Below are 18,447 nucleotides of genomic sequence, written 5' to 3' on the forward strand. Positions count from 1 at the left end.
CTGCTACATGCACGGGATGTGAGCCCCGCTTCCCTAATCCTGGCTAGCACCGCTGCTACATGCACGGGATGTAAGCCCCGCTTCCCTAATCCTGGCTAGCACCGCTGCTACATGCACGGGATGTGAGCCCCGCTTCCCTAATCCTGGCTAGCACCGCTGCTACATGCACGGGATGTGAGCCCCGCTTCCCTAATCCTGGCTAGCACCGCTGCTACATGCACGGGATGTAAGCCCCGCTTCCCTAATCCTGGCTAGCACCGCTGCTACATGCACGGGATGTGAGCCCCGCTTCCCTAATCCTGGCTAGCACCGCTCCTACATGCACGGGATGTGAGCCCCGCTTCCCTAATCCTGGCTAGCACCGCTGCTACATGCACGGGATGTGAGCCCCGCTTCCCTAATCCTGGTTAGCACCGCAGCTACATGCACGGGATGTGAGCCCCGCTTCCCTAATCCTGGCTAGCACCGCTGCTACATGCACGGGATGTAAGCCCCGCTTCCCTAATCCTGGCTAGCACCGCTGCTACATGCACGGGATGTGAGCCCCGCTTCCCTAATCCTGGCTAGCACCGCTGCTACATGCACGGGATGTGAGCCCCGCTTCCCTAATCCTGGTTAGCACCGCAGCTACATGCACGGGATGTAAGCCCCGCTTCCCTAATCCTGGCTAGCACCGCTGCTACATGCACGGGATGTGAGCCCCGCTTCCCTAATCCTGGCTAGCACCGCTGCTACATGCACGGGATGTGAGCCCCGCTTCCCTAATCCTGGCTAGCACCGCTGCTACATGCACGGGATGTGAGCCCCGCTTCCCTAATCCTGGCTAGCACCGCTGCTACATGCACGGGATGTGAGCCCCGCTTCCCTAATCCTGGCTAGCACCGCTGCTACATGCACGGGATGTGAGCCCCGCTTCCCTAATCCTGGCTAGCACCGCTGCTACATGCACGGGATGTGAGCCCCGCTTCCCTAACCCTGGCTAGCACCGCTGCTACATGCACGGGATGTAAGCCCCGCTTCCCTAATCCTGGCTAGCACCGCAGCTACATGCACGGGATGTGAGCCTCGCTTCCCTAATCCTGGCTAGCACCGCTGCTACATGCACGGGATGTGAGCCCCGCTACCCTAATCCTGGCTAGCACCGCTGCTACATGCACGGGATGTGAGCCCCGCTTCCCTAATCCTGGCTAGCACCGCTGCTACATGCACGGGATGTGAGCCCCGCTTCCCTAATCCTGGCTAGCACCGCTGCTACATGCACGGGATGTGAGCCCCGCTACCCTAATCCTGGCTAGCACCGCTGCTACATGCACGGGATGTGAGCCCCGCTACCCTAATCCTGGCTAGCACCGCTGCTACATGCACGGGATGTGAGCCCCGCTTCCCTAATCCTGGCTAGCACCGCTGCTACATGCACGGGATGTGAGCCCCGCTTCCCTAATCCTGGCTAGCACCGCTGCTACATGCACGGGATGTGAGCCCCGCTTCCCTAATCCTGGCTAGCACCGCTGCTACATGCACGGGATGTGAGCCCCGCTTCCCTAATCCTGGCTAGCACCGCTGCTACATGCACGGGATGTAAGCCCCGCTTCCCTAATCCTGGCTAGCACCGCTGCTACATGCACGGGATGTGAGCCCCGCTTCCCTGATCCTGGCTAGCACCGCTGCTACATGCACGGGATGTGAGACCCGCTTCCCTAATCCTGGCTAGCACCGCTGCTACATGCACGGGATGTGAGCCCCGCTTCCCTAATCCTGGCTAGCACCGCTGCTACATGCACGGGATGTAAGCCTCGCTTCCCTAATCCTGGCTAGCACCGCTGCTACATGCACGGGATGTGAGACCCGCTTCCCTAATCCTGGCTAGCACCGCTGCTACATGCACGGGATGTGAGCCCCGCTTCCCTAATCCTGGCTAGCACCGCTGCTACATGCACGGGATGTAAGCCTCGCTTCCCTAATCCTGGCTAGCACCGCTGCTACATGCACGGGATGTAAGCCCCGCTTCCCTAATCCTGGCTAGCACCGCTGCTACATGCACGGGATGTGAGCCCCGCTTCCCTAATCCTGGCTAGCACCGCTGCTACATGCACGGGATGTAAGCCTCGCTTCCCTAATCCTGGCTAGCACCGCTGCTACATGCACGGGATGTAAGCCCCGCTTCCCTAATCCTGGCTAGCACCGCTGCTACATGCACGGGATGTGAGCCCCGCTTCCCTAATCCTGGCTAGCACCGCTGCTACATGCACGGGATGTAAGCCCCGCTTCCCTAATCCTGGCTAGCACCGCTGCTACATGCACGGGATGTAAGCCCCGCTTCCCTAATCCTGGCTAGCACCGCTGCTACATGCACGGGATGTGAGCCCCGCTTCCCTAATCCTGACTAGCACCGCTGCTACATGCACGGGATGTGAGCCCCGCTTCCCTAATCCTGGCTAGCACCGCTGCTACATGCACGGGATGTGAGCCCCGCTTCCCTAATCCTGGCTAGCACCGCTGCTACATGCACGGGATGTGAGCCCATCTTCCCTAATCCTGGCTAGCACCGCTGCTACATGCACGGGATGTGAGCCCCGCTTCCCTAATCCTGGCTAGCACCGCTGCTACATGCACGGGATGTGAGCCCCGCTTCCCTAATCCTGGCTAGCACCGCTGCTACATGCACGGGATGTAAGCCCCGCTTCCCTAATCCTGGCTAGCACCGCTGCTACATGCACGGGATGTGAGCCCCGCTTCCCTAATCCTGGCTAGCACCGCTGCTACATGCACGGGATGTGAGCCCCGCTTCCCTAATCCTGGCTAGCACCGCTGCTACATGCACGGGATGTGAGCCCCGCTACCCTAATCCTGGCTAGCACCGCTGCTACATGCACGGGATGTGAGCCCCGCTTCCCTAATCCTGGTTAGCACCGCTGCTACATGCACGGGATGTGAGCCCCGCTTCCCTAATCCTGGCTAGCACCGCTGCTACATGCACGGGATGTGAGCCCCGCTTCCCTAATCCTGGTTAGCACCGCTGCTACATGCACGAGATGTGAGCCCCGCTTCCCTAATCCTGGCTAGCACCGCTGCTACATGCACGGGATGTGAGCCCCGCTTCCCTAATCCTGGCTAGCACCGCTGCTACATGCACGGGATGTAAGCCCCGCTTCCCTAATCCTGGCTAGCACCGCTGCTACATGCACGGGATGTGAGCCCCGCTTCCCTAATCCTGGCTAGCACCGCTGCTACATGCACGGGATGTGAGCCCCGCTTCCCTAATCCTGGCTAGCACCGCTGCTACATGCACGGGATGTGAGCCCCGCTTCCCTAATCCTGACTAGCACCGCTGCTACATGCACGGGATGTAAGCCCCGCTTCCCTAATCCTGGCTAGCACCGCAGCTACATGCACGGGATGTGAGCCCCGCTTCCCTAATCCTGGCTAGCACCGCTGCTACATGCACGGGATGTGAGCCCCGCTTCCCTAATCCTGGCTAGCACCGCTGCTACATGCACGGGATGTGAGCCCCGCTTCCCTAATCCTGGCTAGCACCGCTGCTACATGCACGGGATGTGAGCCCCGCTTCCCTAATCCTGGCTAGCACCGCTGCTACATGCACGGGATGTGAGCCCCGCTTCCCTAATCCTGGCTAGCACCGCTGCTACATGCACGGGATGTGAGCCCCGCTTCCCTAATCCTGGCTAGCACCGCTGCTACATGCACGGGATGTAAGCCCCGCTTCCCTAATCCTGGCTAGCACCGCTGCTACATGCACGGGATGTAAGCCCCGCTTCCCTAATCCTGGCTAGCACCGCTGCTACATGCACGGGATGTAAGCCCCGCTTCCCTAATCCTGACTAGCACCGCTGCTACATGCACGGGATGTAAGCCCCGCTTCCCTAATCCTGGCTAGCACCGCTGCTACATGCACGGGATGTGAGCCCCGCTTCCCTAATCCTGGTTAGCACCGCAGCTACATGCACGGGATGTAAGCCCCGCTTCCCTAATCCTGGCTAGCACCGCTGCTACATGCACGGGATGTGAGCCCCGCTTCCCTAATCCTGGCTAGCACCGCTGCTACATGCACGGGATGTGAGCCCATCTTCCCTAATCCTGGCTAGCACCGCTGCTACATGCACGGGATGTGAGCCCCGCTTCCCTAATCCTGGCTAGCACCGCTGCTACATGCACGGGATGTAAGCCCCGCTTCCCTAATCCTGGCTAGCACCGCTGCTACATGCACGGGATGTAAGCCCCGCTTCCCTAATCCTGGCTAGCACCGCTGCTACATGCACGGGATGTGAGCCCCGCTTCCCTAATCCTGGCTAGCACCGCTGCTACATGCACGGGATGTAAGCCCCGCTTCCCTAATCCTGGCTAGCACCGCTGCTACATGCACGGGATGTAAGCCCCGCTTCCCTAATCCTGGCTAGCACCGCTGCTACATGCACGGGATGTAAGCCCCGCTTCCCTAATCCTGGCTAGCACCGCTGCTACATGCACGGGATGTGAGCCCCGCTTCCCTAATCCTGGCTAGCACCGCTGCTACATGCACGGGATGTAAGCCCCGCTTCCCTAATCCTGGCTAGCACCGCTGCTACATGCACGGGATGTGAGCCCCGCTTCCCTAATCCTGGCTAGCACCGCTGCTACATGCACGGGATGTGAGCCCCGCTTCCCTAATCCTGGCTAGCACCGCTGCTACATGCACGGGATGTGAGCCCCGCTTCCCTAATCCTGGCTAGCACCGCTGCTACATGCACGGGATGTAAGCCCCGCTTCCCTAATCCTGGCTAGCACCGCTGCTACATGCACGGGATGTAAGCCCCGCTTCCCTAATCCTGGCTAGCACCGCAGCTACATGCACGGGATGTGAGCCCCGCTTCCCTAATCCTGGCTAGCACCGCTGCTACATGCACGGGATGTGAGCCCCGCTTCCCTAATCCTGGCTAGCACCGCTGCTACATGCACGGGATGTGAGCCCCGCTTCCCTAATCCTGGCTAGCACCGCTGCTACATGCACGGGATGTGAGCCCCGCTTCCCTAATCCTGGCTAGCACCGCTGCTACATGCACGGGATGTGAGCCCCGCTTCCCTAATCCTGGCTAGCACCGCTGCTACATGCACGGGATGTGAGCCCCGCTTCCCTAATCCTGGCTAGCACCGCTGCTACATGCACGGGATGTGAGCCCCGCTTCCCTAATCCTGGCTAGCACCGCTGCTACATGCACGGGATGTGAGCCCCGCTTCCCTAATCCTGGCTAGCACCGCTGCTACATGCACGGGATGTGAGCCCCGCTTCCCTAATCCTGGCTAGCACCGCTGCTACATGCACGGGATGTGAGCCCCGCTTCCCTAATCCTGGCTAGCACCGCTGCTACATGCACGGGATGTAAGCCCCGCTTCCCTAATCCTGGCTAGCACCGCTGCTACATGCACGGGATGTAAGCCCCGCTTCCCTAATCCTGGCTAGCACCGCTGCTACATGCACGGGATATGAGCCCCGCTTCCCTAATCCTGGCTAGCACCGCTGCTACATGCACGGGATGTAAGCCTCGCTTCCCTAATCCTGGCTAGCACCGCTGCTACATGCACGGGATGTAAGCCCCGCTTCCCTAATCCTGGCTAGCACCGCTGCTACATGCACGGGATGTGAGCCCCGCTTCCCTAATCCTGGCTAGCACCGCTGCTACATGCACGGGATGTGAGCCCCGCTTCCCTAATCCTGGCTAGCACCGCTGCTACATGCACGGGATGTGAGCCCCGCTTCCCTAATCCTGGCTAGCACCGCTGCTACATGCACGGGATGTGAGCCCCGCTTCCCTAATCCTGGCTAGCACCGCTGCTACATGCACGGGATGTAAGCCTCGCTTCCCTAATCCTGGCTAGCACCGCTGCTACATGCACGGGATGTGAGCCCCGCTTCCCTAACCCTGGCTAGCACCGCTGCTACATGCACGGGATGTGAGCCCCGCTTCCCTAATCCTGGCTAGCACCGCTGCTACATGCACGGGATGTAAGCACCGCTTCCCTAATCCTGGCTAGCACCGCTGCTACATGCACGGGATGTGAGCCCCGCTTCCCTAACCCTGGCTAGCACCGCTGCTACATGCACGGGATGTAAGCCCCGCTTCCCTAATCCTGGCTAGCACCGCTGCTACATGCACGGGATGTGAGCCCCGCTTCCCTAATCCTGGCTAGCACCGCTGCTACATGCACGGGATGTAAGCCCCGCTTCCCTAATCCTGGCTAGCACCGCTGCTACATGCACGGGATGTAAGCCCCGCTTCCCTAATCCTGGCTAGCACCGCTGCTACATGCACGGGATGTAAGCCTCGCTTCCCTAATCCTGGCTAGCACCGCTGCTACATGCACGGGATGTGAGCCCCGCTTCCCTAATCCTGGCTAGCACCGCTGCTACATGCACGGGATGTGAGCCCCGCTTCCCTAATCCTGGCTAGCACCGCTGCTACATGCACGGGATGTGAGCCCCGCTTCCCTAATCCTGGCTAGCACCGCTGCTACATGCACGGGATGTGAGCCCCGCTACCCTAATCCTGGCTAGCACCGCTGCTACATGCACGGGATGTGAGCCCCGCTTCCCTAATCCTGGCTAGCACCGCTGCTACATGCACGGGATGTGAGCCCCGCTTCCCTAATCCTGGCTAGCACCGCTGCTACATGCACGGGATGTAAGCCCCGCTTCCCTAATCCTGGCTAGCACCGCTGCTACATGCACGGGATGTGAGCCCCGCTTCCCTAATCCTGGCTAGCACCGCTGCTACATGCACGGGATGTGAGCCCCGCTTCCCTAATCCTGGCTAGCACCGCTGCTACATGCACGGGATGTGAGCCCCGCTTCCCTAATCCTGGCTAGCACCGCTGCTACATGCACGGGATGTAAGCCCCGCTTCCCTAATCCTGGCTAGCACCGCTGCTACATGCACGGGATGTAAGCCCCGCTTCCCTAATCCTGGCTAGCACCGCTGCTACATGCACGAGATGTGAGCCCCGCTTCCCTAATCCTGGCTAGCACCGCTGCTACATGCACGGGATGTAAGCCCCGCTTCCCTAATCCTGGCTAGCACCGCTGCTACATGCACGGGATGTAAGCCCCGCTTCCCTAATCCTGGCTAGCACCGCTGCTACATGCACGGGATGTAAGCCCCGCTTCCCTAACCCTGGCTAGCACCGCTGCTACATGCACGGGATGTGAGCCCCGCCTCCCTAATCCTGGCTAGCACCGCTGCTACATGCACGGGATGTGAGCCCCGCTTCCCTAACCCTGGCTAGCACCGCTGCTACATGCACGGGATGTAAGCCCCGCTTCCCTAACCCTGGCTAGCACCGCTGCTACATGCACGGGATGTGAGCCCCGCTTCCCTAATCCTGGCTAGCACCGCTGCTACATGCACGGGATGTAAGCCCCGCTTCCCTAATCCTGGCTAGCACCGCTGCTACATGCACGGGATGTAAGCCCCGCTTCCCTAATCCTGGCTAGCACCGCTGCTACATGCACGGGATGTAAGCCCCGCTTCCCTAATCCTGGCTAGCACCGCTTCTACATGCACGGGATGTAAGCCCCGCTTCCCTAATCCTGGCTAGCACCGCTGCTACATGCACGGGATGTGAGCCCCGCTTCCCTAATCCTGGCTAGCACCGCTGCTACATGCACGGGATGTAAGCCCCGCTTCCCTAATCCTGGCTAGCACCGCTGCTACATGCACGGGATGTGAGCCCCGCTTCCCTAATCCTGGCTAGCACCGCTGCTACATGCACTGTATGTGAGCCCCGCTTCCCTAATCCTGGCTAGCACCGCTGCTACATGCACGGGATGTGAGCCCCGCTTCCCTAATCCTGGCTAGCACCGCTGCTACATGCACGGGATGTAAGCCCCGCTTCCCTAATCCTGGCTAGCACCGCAGCTACATGCACGGGATGTGAGCCCCGCTTCCCTAATCCTGGCTAGCACCGCTGCTACATGCACGGGATGTGAGCCCCGCTTCCCTAATCCTGGCTAGCACCGCTGCTACATGCACGGGATGTGATTCCCATGAATGACTAAACACCGCTATATCCTCCAGATAAGCCCGTGCGTAACCCTGCATCCCTTCCAGTAATCGATTGACCAGGCGTTGGAAGGTAGCCGGGGCATTCTTCATCCCGAATGGAATCACTAGAAACTCATAGCGGCCACTCAGAGTAATGAACGCCGACTTTTCCCTAGCCACCTGGGTCAGGGGGATCTGCCAGTACCCTTTACTGTGATCCCTGGTGGTCATTGCCCCCGTGAGTTCATCCAGCAACTCATCCATGCGGGGCATGGGGTAGGCATCTGACACCGTCCCTGCATTGAGCTGCCGGTAGTCCACACAGAAGAGGGTGGTCACATCCATCTTGGGTACGAGGACTACCGGACAAGCCCAAGGGCCCTGGGACGGCACAATTACCCCTAGGGCCAGCAACTCTACTACCTCCCTCTCTATACTACCCTTCACCTCTGCATACTTATGCAGAGGACACAGATCACCTATCAGCACAGGATGATCGGTATTAGGCTAAGGTCCCGTTGCACGCGTCCGCACGGCTGGCTTGCTTGCCGGCAGCGCGTGCAACTCGCTGTACCGCGATCTGCGGTCTACAGGATACTTTTCTCGGAGCGGGGGGGGGGGGGGGCGTGGCCAAACGGGTAGGGGGGGGGCGCGGCCATGACGTGAGGGGGCGCGGCCATGACGGAGGGGGGGGGCGGGGACCAAAACAAAGCAGGGCTCACAGCACTTGCCATTCGTTGAAGGGAGCCAGTCTATGATTGGCCCCTTCGCGTACCATGTGACGCGTTGCCGCAAGAGAACACCATTCTCTCGTGTCTCCTGCTGGCTGCCGCGTCACAGTATGTCGCAAGTTACAAGTGAGGAGGGACTGGGACCCGATCGTGAGTTCAAACCGGAATGGTAAGTTGAGCTCACGCCGCCGCCCGCGCCAACGGGCGCAGCGGGTCCCAGCCCTTATGCGTTCTGCCCGGCTTGTCCGAGAACCGAACCCTATACTGATGTAGCATAGATCTCACCTGTACCCTTTGCCGCTCACTGAGCTCGGACCCTATCTCAACCTGCTCCACTGTACCCCCCTTCCTAGTCTCCCCTAGGAGGTCCGGCAGGTGAATCTCCCAGTCTTTCCCCTCTGCCTATATAAAAGCCTTAAGCATCTGCTTCAGGGTCCCATTGAACCTCTCGCATAATCCGTTGGTTTGGGGGTGGTAAGGGGTCGTGCGCTGGTGCTTCACCCCGCAGGCATCCCACAGACACTAACAAGTCACTCATGAATTGTGACCCTTGATCGGTTAGAATCTCACTAGGGAAACCAACCCTAGTAAAAATCACCAACAAAGCCTTTGCTACTGCCCTAGCATCGATGGTGGCAAGCGCTACAGCCTCAAAGTACCGGGTGGCAAAATCCACCACCGTGAGGATGTAGCGCTTCCCGGACCAGCTCGGAACCCACTAAATCCATAGCTACCCTCTGGAATGGTTCTCCGATTAACGGTAACGGGTTCAGGGGTGCCTTCACACGATCACCCACCTTACCCACTCACTGGCTGGCACCACAGGAGCAGCAGAAATCTGCTTCTGCACCCCGATGCCCCCGGCCAGTAGTAACGCTGCAACAACCGGGCTCTCGTGCGAGTGACCCCCTGATGCCCCACTAGTGGAATGGAGTGGGCTATCTGCAAAAACTGCTGACTATACTCCCTGGGTACCACTAGCCGTCTTCTACCTGTCTAGACTATCTAACCCGGTACATCCTTGCTCCCTATACAGAAGCCCGCAGTGCCACAGCAAGTCGTCTGACCCTTCACTTGCCCGAGACGCGCACGCCCGAAGTCTCATACCTTCTAAGCCAGGGTCAGCTTTCATCGCATCCATAATCTCTGTCCCCAACACTGGCCACCCACTCAGTCAGGGAGAACAGGAACAGGTAAAGGGGAAGGTAAGTCACTCTCTGGTCACGACTCAAGTCTGGCTTACCTGTCTGGTCTCCGCAGAGACCTTGGTTCCCAAATGCAGGGGGACAGGGGATAAATCTGCTGCGATCCCTGATGACTGGCTCCTAGTAATCGCTGCAACAGGAGCCAGCTCTGCTGTGAACACACAGGTTACATGCCCCAGGTCATTGCCGAGCAAAACTTCGGCATCTAACCCAGGCCATACCCCCACCTCCCTCATGCCACGTCCGGCACCCCAATCCAAAAAGACCCGGGCAACCTGGAGTGACCGCGGTCCTCCATCTGGCATGGTCACTTGCATCCCGGTGCCCGGGAGCAAATCCTCTGGTCGGACCATATCAGGTCGGACCAGGGTAACAGTAGCACCGGAGTCCAGCAAGCCGTCCGCTTGGCGATCTCCGATGGTCACTCTCCGCAGATGTTTCTGCCGGACATCGTTGGATTGCAACCTGATGTCCCTCTGTCTCCGCTGCTGGTTCCAGGGTGTCAAGCGCAGATCTCTCTGCGGACGTCCCTCGCTGGGTTGATTCCACGGCTGGACTTGGTTCTCTCTGTGTGCCAGCCGCACACGGGCGACTGGCCTCGCAGCTGGAGAACGTTGGCCTGATGGGGTGCACCGGACTTGGCACGGTCCTGACAGTCTGGTCTGATATGCCCCACTTTGTTGCTGGGAGAACATCTCCTCTCGTGTTTAAACTCCGCAGCTTTTGAAACGCCGTTCTCTGCTGCCGGCGTGTGCACCCACTGAGGAGTCTGCTGGGAACCCATGGCTGGCACAGACGGTTTCTTGGGAGCCCCATTATCATCCAAAGAGCGACTGGTCACATACTCATCAGCCATCCTGGCAGCTTCCACATGGGTCTTAGGTTTACAGTCAGACCCATGCCCTCACGCCCGAGGGACACTGCACCAATAATTGCTCTTGAAACATTTGGTCCAGCAAAGTGTGGTATTTTGTAGCACCACAACCCTCCACCCACTGGGTCCCCTGCATTGCCAAGCAGGCCCCCGTACCGGACATAGGACGCCTTGGGATAACGTTCCCCTGGGGTGAGGGCATACTGCCACAGCAGCAAAGCTTTTACATGTTGGTAACCAACCCGGTCCTCTCATGGGTTGCCCTGCAGCGTTTCTTTGGCTACCCCAGACAACAAGTGGTGCATTCTCAGCACCCTGTCCCGTTCTGGCACCCGGTATCTCAGACCGTGTGTTTCAAAGTCTGTGAGAAAACCATCGATTTTATCGGTTCCACAAATAAACATGCTAAAACTGTGTGGTGAGTTAGCGAGTCCAGTAGCCACGGGGACTATCCCTCCCGCACTCCCAACACCCAGTCCTTCACCATTATCCCGGTGAGCACCCTCACCCTCCCCATATCCATCTCCCTTCAGGGCTGGATTAACCTCCGGCACCCCGGGCTGAAGTGTGGTCACTGCGGCTGCAGCGACGGGCTCCATGTCCTCAGGGAAAGCAATGCCGGATTCATGCCATTCCAGATCCTCCTCCAGTTGCACCTTTGACCGACCAGCCGTCGGTAAGCCATAACCGTCACACCGGACAACGAGCCGGGCACAATCCCAAGTCCGGAATCGTCCTGCTCGCTGATCCATGTTTCACTCGCAGGCAGAAAGTTATGTGACAACGGGTGACTGTATTTTTTCGCACTTTTGCAAACCGTGTGTATGCTACCTCTTGCTTTGGGAGCTCGCAACTTTCGAGTCTCGCTATGCTATAGGATCCCGCAGGATGTTAGACCATAGGCTCAATCAGATCCCGCCGCTGCCACCAGAAAAAAGCATGTCACGGGAGACCAGCACTATTAACACCTCAATACCCGGATCCTTTGATTGAGCAAAGCAAGAGATAAAATAAATTGTGATTTATTTATAGAAATGAACACACACATTTGTTTACAATTACACTTGAAATACACTTAAAGGGACGGGGTAAAATGAAATCTTTAGAAATAGAGTCTCTAGGCACAATTTCCCAGGAGCGGGAGTTGTGCGCAAACAAAGCCGAAAACAGTCTTTGGACAGTGGCGCCTCTCGCAACCCGTTTCTCCGCCAGAGCTGCTTTCTTCGTTCTACCACCGTAGAATTCGTTCTGGATTCCTTAGTTCTTACGAACTCTTGACTTGGGTTACGATGGTAAAAAGTCTAAAGTCCAGCTTAGATGGAACTGACTCCCGGTCGGCTGCAGGGATTCCTTATGCAGTAAAACCCCCCATCTGTAACTTCTGCAGCCAATCTCTCTGTGGGAACAAATATTCCCACCTATCCCAGAGTTGCCCATTCTTGGCAAAACCTGGCAGAGGGCTTCTTAGTTTGCTAAGGGCTTGTGCGAACCTCGCACCTTTGCCGCTTAGCAAAGCAGACTCGTCCCCCCTTACCTGGCGACATTTTGTCTGAGCTGGCCGGACATCTGGCCCGTTTGCCCAGACATTACTAAGATGGGGATACTTGCATTACCCCTCCCCACTTAACACCTTAGTCGGCCGAAGCCTTTTAACTCCGGACTTTTTCAGACATCTTGGCTCTGAGCCAGCGGGGTGTCTAAGAGGTCCGGGCTAAATATGCGTTGCTTACCTCGCAGGAATTTCCTGCTATGCATTTCTAAAGTACAGCGATTACAAATTCAGTGTTTCCTCTGTTCCGGCCGTCTGAATGAAAATCCCCTTATGCCTATACTGTTGGAACAATTAAAATAGGGGGACTTTCATTCAACAATTTTTATATAACTTTATAAAAATTGCACTATAAACTTTTCCATGATTTTACCCAACCAGCGCTCACGGCAAATCTCAGAGCGCTAGGAGCTTCCTAGCAGAAGTTAGCTACACGCCGCTTGCTATGCTGCGAGCTACTGGGTTTTAAAACCATTTTTCTTTTGCGCGGTTTACAGGGTAACACTGTTACGGTTATACATTACTTTTAGAAATGTCATTATTCTCGCCACCTTATACCTGGTGTGAGAGACATTTTTATTAAAATCAGTGTTACTGCCATTACTGGGTCGCAGAGCTGGCAATCTACAATTCCCCAATATGGCTCAGGGGCACCCAGCCGGGCATAATACCTTTACTATTGGCCTGGGAACCCCTTCACCACCCACACACATACCCAGTGGTTGACAAATCACCAAAAAATCTACTCGCCACCTAGTACCAAACGTGTGCTGCTTGGGCCAATATTTACTCGCCCGCGGGTTAAATCCACTCGCCCGGGGCAAGCAAATGTATAGGTTTGTCGAACACTGCACATACCAACCACCCACACACCACCCCCACACACCACCCCACACACCACCCCACACCCTCTCCCCCCCCAAACACACAGCAATGTACACCCCCTCCCCCCCACAGCAATGTACACCCCCTCCCCCCCACAAACACACACAAGCCCACCCCCCCACACAGCAATGTACACCCCCACACAGCAATGTACACCCCCACACAGCAATGTACACCCCCCCAACAACACACAAGCCCACCCCCCCACACAGCAATGTACACCCCCACAGCAATGTACACCCCCACAGCAATGTACACCCCCTCCCCCCCACACAGCAATGTACACCCCTCCCCCCCACACAGCAATGTACACCCGCTCCCCCCCACACAGCAATGTACACCCCCTCCCCCCCACAAACACACACAAGCCCACCCCCCCAGCGAAGTTTGAGGAGACTGCTGCCCGCTCCCCCCCACTCACCGACAGAGCTGAAGTTGAAGATGGGGGGGAGCTCTCGCCCGCTGGGGAGACGGATGTTGGGGTCTCGGAGCTCGTCGAAGAAGGAGTGCGCAGGCTTGTAACGGAGAGAGCCGCGTGTCCGGGGTGTACTCAGGAGGCGGCCACACAACGCGATGGCCTCGGGGGAGGTGCGGGGCTTAAATACCTACAGGACAGGGGAGATTAGGAGCGCCCCCCTCACAGCCCAACTGCTCCACAGCGCCCCAGCAAACCCCCCCCTCACACTCCCCAGCAAACCCCCCACCCCCCTCACACTCCCCAGCAACCCCCCCTCACTCCCCAGCAACCCCCCCTCACTCCCCAGCCACCCCTTCCCCAGCAACCCCTCCCCCCCTCACACTCCCCAGCAACCCCCTCCCCCCTCACACTCCCCAGCAACCCCCTCCCCCCTCCTCACTCACCAGCAACCCCCTCCCCCCTCCTCACACTCCCCAGCAACCCCCTCCCCCCTCCTCACACTCCCCAGCAACCCCCTCCCCCCTCCTCACACTCCCCAGCAACCCCCTCCTCACACTCCCCAGCAACCCCCTCCCCCCTCCTCACACGTCCCAGCAACCCCCTCCTCACATTCCCCAGCAACCCCCTTCCCCCTCCTCACATTCCCCAGCAACCCCCTCCCCCCTCCTCACACTCCCCAGCAACCCCCCTCACACACCCCCCTCCCCCCCCCCCCCTCCTCACACTCCCCCCTCCCCCACCTTTGTCCAGGGATGTGCTTTGATCTGCGGGAATTTGAACTCTGTGTAGTTCGGGTTCATCTCTCGGATTTGCTCCCTCGTGGGGGTTCCCAAAACTGGAGGGATCAGAGCAGTGACAGCAGCCCCCAACCTGCCCAACGCCCCCCCCCCAAATCTCCACATCCCAGCCTCCATCTCACGTCTTCTTTACTGTCCCCCCCAAACACCTCCCCTTTAAATACCCCCTTGGATAAGTGACGGGCGGCACCACGGGGCGTGTACAAGGCGACACTCACCTTTATAATCTCTACTAACTGGTCCACTCCACTATCGCCCGGGAAGATGGGCTGACCAGCAACAGCTCTGCCAGGACACAGCCTGCTGACCAGATATCTGGGAGAGGGAGAGAGGGAGAGAGAAGTGGGGGTGGGAGGAGAAGGAGGGGGGAGGGGGAGTGAGAAGGGGGGGGGAGAGGGGAGTGAGGAGGAGGGGGGAGGGGGGGAGTGAGGAGAAGGGGGGGAGGGGGGGAGTGAGGAGAAGGGGGGGAGGGGGGGAGTGAGGAGAAGGGGGGGAGGGGGGGAGTGAGGAAAAGGGGGGCAAGTGAGGAGGGGGGCAAGTGAGGAGATGGGGGGGAGGGGGGAGTGAGGAGAAGGGGGGAGTGAGGAGAAGGGGGGGAGGGGGGAGTGAGGAGAAGGGGGGGGAGTGAGGAGAAGGGGGGGGAGGGGGGAGTGAGGAGAAGGGGGGAGTGAGGAGAAGGGGGGGGGAGGGGGAGTGAGGAGAAGGGGGGGGAGTGAGGAGAAGGGGGGGGAGGGGGGAGTGAGGAGAAGGGGGGGTAGGGGGGAGTGAGGAGAAGTGGGGAGTGAGAAGGGGGGGAGGGGGGGGAGTGAGGAGAAGGGGGGGTGGGGAGACAAGAGAGGAGGGAGAGGTCAGCGTGACGGCCCCTGCCCCTCCAGCAGGCGGTGCCGCAGTGTGCCACCATCTTACCAATGTTTGCCGTGTAGTCTGTGGCCCCCGAAGATGAGCTCTGGGGCTCGGTAATACCGCGAGCAGATGTAGGAGACGTTGGGCTCGCCTCTCACCAGCTGCTTCGCACTGCGAGAGAGAGAGAGCGCGTCAGTACCGCGAGGCACCGGCGCGCCCAGCGGCGAGGCACCGGTGCGCCCCCACGGCGAGGCACCGGCGCGCCCCCACGGCGAGGCACAGGCACCGGCACCCCCCCACGGCGAGGGCACAGGCACCAGCACCCCCCCACGGCGAGGCACAGGCACCGGCGCGCCCCCACGGCGAGGCACAGGCACCGGCGCGCCCCCACGGCGAGGCACCGGCGCGCCCCCACGGCGAGGCCACCGGCGCGGGCCTCCCCCTCACCTGCCGAAGTCGCACAGTTTGAGGACGGCGGTGTCCGGATCCACCAGCAGGTTCTGCGGTTTGATGTCCCGGTGACAGACGCCCTGAGAGTGGATATACGCAGGCTGCGGAACAGCTGGTACATGTATACCTGTGGGACAGACACGGGACACGCGTGTTACTGGGCACCCTGGCACGTGTAGGACACATCCTGTACAACCCGCGCCTCTCACCTTCACATAGATGGACGGCAGCGTGGATTTCGCCTTCGCAAAGTGCCCGCGCGACGCGAATACACCGTCTCCGGGACAAAAGTCCAGCACAAGGTTCAGGTACACCTCGTCTTTCTGGGGGGGCAGAGCAGAGCGTCACGCGTCACACAGTGTCAGTCACACACACAGTGTCGGTCACACACACAGTGTCGGTCACACACACAGTGTCAGTCACACACAGTGTCAGTCACACACAGTGTCAGTCACACACAGTGTCAGTCACACACAGTGTCAGTCACACACAGTGTCAGTCACACACAGTGTCAGTCACACACAGTGTCAGTCTCACACAGTGTCAGTCTCACACAGTGTCAGTCTCACACAGTGTCAGTCTCACACAGTGTCAGTCTCACACAGTGTCAGTCTCACACAGTGTCAGTCTCACACAGTGTCAGTCTCACACAGTGTCAGTCTCACACAGTGTCAGTCTCACACAGTGTCAGTCTCACACAGTGTCAGTCTCACACAGTGTCAGTCTCACACAGTGTCAGTCTCACACAGTGTCAGTCTCACACAGTGTCAGTCTCACACAGTGTCAGTCTCACACAGTGTCAGTCTCACACAGTGTCAGTCTCACACAGTGTCAGTCTCACACAGTGTCAGTCTCACACAGTGTCAGTCTCACACAGTGTCAGTCTCACACAGTGTCAGTCTCACACAGTGTCAGTCTCACACAGTGTCAGTCTCACACAGTGTCAGTCCTCACACAGTGTCAGTCTCACACAGTGTCAGTCTCACACAGTGTCAGTCTCACACAGTGTCAGTCTCACACAGTGTCAGTCTCACACAGTGTCAGTCTCACACAGTGTCAGTCTCACACAGTGTCAGTCTCACACAGTGTCAGTCTCACACAGTGTCAGTCTCACACAGTGTCAGTCTCACACAGTGTCAGTCTCACACAGTGTCAGTCTCACACAGTGTCAGTCTCACACAGTGTCAGTCTCACACAGTGTCAGTCTCACACAGTGTCAGTCTCACACAGTGTCAGTCTCACACAGTGTCAGTCTCACACAGTGTCAGTCTCACACAGTGTCAGTCTCACACAGTGTCAGTCTCACACAGTGTCAGTCTCACACAGTGTCAGTCTCACACAGTGTCAGTCTCACACAGTGTCAGTCTCACACAGTGTCAGTCTCACACAGTGTCAGTCTCACACAGTGTCAGTCTCACACAGTGTCAGTCTCACACAGTGTCAGTCTCACACAGTGTCAGTCTCACACAGTGTCAGTCTCACACAGTGTCAGTCTCACACAGTGTCAGTCTCACACAGTGTCAGTCTCACACAGTGTCAGTCTCACACAGTGTCAGTCTCACACAGTGTCAGTCTCACACAGTGTCAGTCTCACACAGTGTCAGTCTCACACAGTGTCAGTCTCACACAGTGTCAGTCTCACACAGTGTCAGTCTCACACAGTGTCAGTCTCACACAGTGTCCAGTCTCACACAGTGTCAGTCTCACACAGTGTCAGTCTCACACAGTGTCAGTCTCACACAGTGTCAGTCTCACACAGTGTCAGTCTCACACAGTGTCAGTCTCACACAGTGTCAGTCTCACACAGTGTCAGTCTCACACAGTGTCAGTCTCACACAGTGTCAGTCTCACACAGTGTCAGTCTCACACAGTGTCAGTCTCACACAGTGTCAGTCTCACACAGTGTCAGTCTCACACAGTGTCAGTCTCACACAGTGTCAGTCTCACACAGTGTCAGTCTCACACAGTGTCAGTCTCACACAGTGTCAGTCTCACACAGTGTCAGTCTCACACAGTGTCAGTCTCACACAGTGTCAGTCTCACACAGTGTCAGTCTCACACAGTGTCAGTCTCACACAGTGTCAGTCTCACACAGTGTCAGTCTCACACAGTGTCAGTCTCACACAGTCACACACAGTGTCAGTCACACACAGTGTCAGTCTCACACAGTCACTGTCACACACAGTGTCAGTCTCACACAGTCACACACAGTGTCAGTCACACACAGTGTCAGTCTCACACAGTCACACACAGTGTCAGTCACACACAGTGTCAGTCTCACACAGTCACACACAGTGTCAGTCACACACAGTGTCAGTCTCACACAGTCACACACAGTGTCAGTCACACACAGTGTCAGTCTCACACAGTCACACACAGTGTCAGTCACACACAGTGTCAGTCTCACACAGTCACACACAGTGTCAGTCTCACACAGTCACACACAGTGTCAGTCTCACACAGTGTCAATCTCACACAGTCACACACAGTGTCAGTCTCACACAGTGTCAGTCTCACACAGTCACACACAGTGTCAGTCTCACACAGTGTCAGTCTCACACAGTAGTCAGTCTCACACAGTGTCAGTCTCACACAGTGTCAGTCTCACACAGTGTCAGTCTCACACAGTGTCAGTCTCACACAGTGTCAGTCTCACACAGTG

At 58.1% G+C, this 18,447-nt stretch overlaps 1 long non-coding RNA gene and 1 pseudogene across 1 annotated transcript; both read right to left on the minus strand.

Moving 5' to 3' along the window:
• Positions 1 to 10,040: 10,040 nt before the first annotated feature.
• Positions 10,041 to 14,531, minus strand: LOC142477080 (uncharacterized). The gene is made up of 3 exons (XR_012792167.1): positions 14,436 to 14,531; positions 13,699 to 13,882; positions 10,041 to 10,120 (listed from the first exon to the last, which is right to left on the minus strand). It is a non-coding gene; the product is annotated as an uncharacterized LOC142477080 (long non-coding RNA).
• Positions 14,532 to 14,539: 8 nt separating this feature from the next.
• Positions 14,540 to 16,108, minus strand: LOC142477079 (glycogen synthase kinase-3 beta-like; annotated as a pseudogene).
• Positions 16,109 to 18,447: the final 2,339 nt, after the last annotated feature.

Source organism: Ascaphus truei, unplaced genomic scaffold (genome assembly GCF_040206685.1).
Source record: "Ascaphus truei isolate aAscTru1 unplaced genomic scaffold, aAscTru1.hap1 HAP1_SCAFFOLD_1925, whole genome shotgun sequence".
Lineage (NCBI taxonomy): Eukaryota > Metazoa > Chordata > Amphibia > Anura > Ascaphidae > Ascaphus > Ascaphus truei.